The sequence below is a fragment of the Bison bison genome, unplaced genomic scaffold (genome assembly GCF_000754665.1).
Source record: "Bison bison bison isolate TAMUID 2011002044 unplaced genomic scaffold, Bison_UMD1.0 scf7180017864529, whole genome shotgun sequence".
NCBI lineage: Eukaryota > Metazoa > Chordata > Mammalia > Artiodactyla > Bovidae > Bison > Bison bison.
The window spans coordinates 436,496-438,380 of record NW_011495079.1 but is presented as its reverse complement, the minus strand read 5'-3'; positions in this window follow the sequence as shown (position 1 = coordinate 438,380).

Sequence of the window (1,885 nt, the reverse complement as noted above, 5' to 3'; positions counted from 1 at the left end):
AACTGGATAACCACATGCAAATAAATGAACCCTTACCTCCTGCCACAGACAAAAAGTAACTCAAAATCAATTATATACCTAAACATAAAAGCTAAAACTATAAAATGCTTAGAAGAAAACCACAGGCTTAAATTTTCATGACCTTGGGGTTAAGCAATGAAATCTTTGATAAGTTAGACTTCATCAAAATAAAAAACTTGTGTGTTTCAAATGACACTACCAAAAACGTGAAATGACACTGTACAGAATAAACAAAATATTTGTAAACCATATCTGATAAAGAACACATAAGAAACTCTTCTCACTCAATAATAAAAAGACATGTGTGCATGCTGAGTTGCTTCAGTCATGTCCAAGTCTTTGTGACCCCATGGACTGTAGCCCGCCAGGCTCCTATGTCGAAGGGATTCTCCAGGCAAGAATACTGGAGTGGGTTGCCACTCTCTCATCACAGATAACTCAAAAATGGGCAAAGGATCTGAAGAAACATTTGTGCACAGACATATATAGATGGCCAATAAGCACGTGAAAAGATGCTCAGTATCATTAGTCATCAGAGAAACACACATGAAAATCATGATGAAATACTCCTTCACACCAATTGGGATGGCTAGAATCAAAAAGATAAACAATAACAAGTGTCTACAAAGATGTGAAAACAGGACCCTAAGACATTGCTTAGGGTAAATGTAAAATGTGGCAACTACTTTGGAAAAAGTCTGGTGGTTCCTCAAAGGGTTAAGCATAGAGCTCCTGGGTGTCTACCCAACAGAAGTAAAAGCATATGTCTTCACAGAACCTTGAACGTGAACATTCATAGCAGCAGTATTGGTAAGACCCACCAAAGTAGAAACAACCCAAATGTCTATCTGCTAATGACTGGATAAACAAATGGTGGTCTCTCCATACAGTGGAATATTATTCACTCATAAAAAGGGAATGAGGCACTGGTATATGCTAATTATCTATGATCTTTGAGAACAGTATGCTTAGTGAAATAAGCCAGACATAGGAAGACAAATACTGTATGATTCAATTTATATGAAATATCCAGAAGAGGTGAATATGTAGAGACCGAAAATAGATTAGTAGTTGCTGGGGCTCGGGGGAGGGAGACTAGGGAGTGTCTGCTAATGGGTATGGGGTTTCTTCTTGCGGGGGATGAGAATTTTAGGAACATTAGATGGTGGCGATGATTACACACTGAATATACTAAAAACCACTGAATGGTCCACTTTAAAGGGGTTAATTGTATGGTATGTAAATTATATCTCAAGAGAGATGATGATTTTTTAGAGAGTACATTTTGATTAAAAAAAAAAAAAAAGATAAGACCAAAAGAGTTTAAATTCGACATATGAACGATATTCTGTTGATTTTTTTTTCTTTAAAAACAGCTTTAATGAGATAAGTCACATGCCATTGAATTCAATCTTTTTAAACTCCTATAGGCCTGTAGGAATGTGGATTTGATCCTGACATCAGTGGGAAGCCACAGGGAGGTTTCAGGCAGAGACCTGGAACGTAATGGGACTGAAGTTGGGGAATGCCCATCTGGTTGCTGTGTTTGGATTGAGTGTGGAGGTCAGAAATGCAGGGAGCCAAGCTCACTTCTGGGTAGCTGCCTTAGTCCAGATGCAAGACTGGGGGTTAGGGGGCTTCAACACGCTTGGAGCAGTGAGAAGTGGCCAGATTACAAATCCATCCTGGGGACAGGGCTGCCAGCACTCACTGAGGGACTGAATGTGGCAGCTGGGGTGGATGGGCAGAGGGGGTACTGAGTGGGATGCAAAAGAGAGAGGAACAGGAAAAAACAGCATTTAGATCCCTGAGATGGACAAGTCACCTAGACAGAACAAGAGGAGGACCAGGGCCTGTCCAGGTG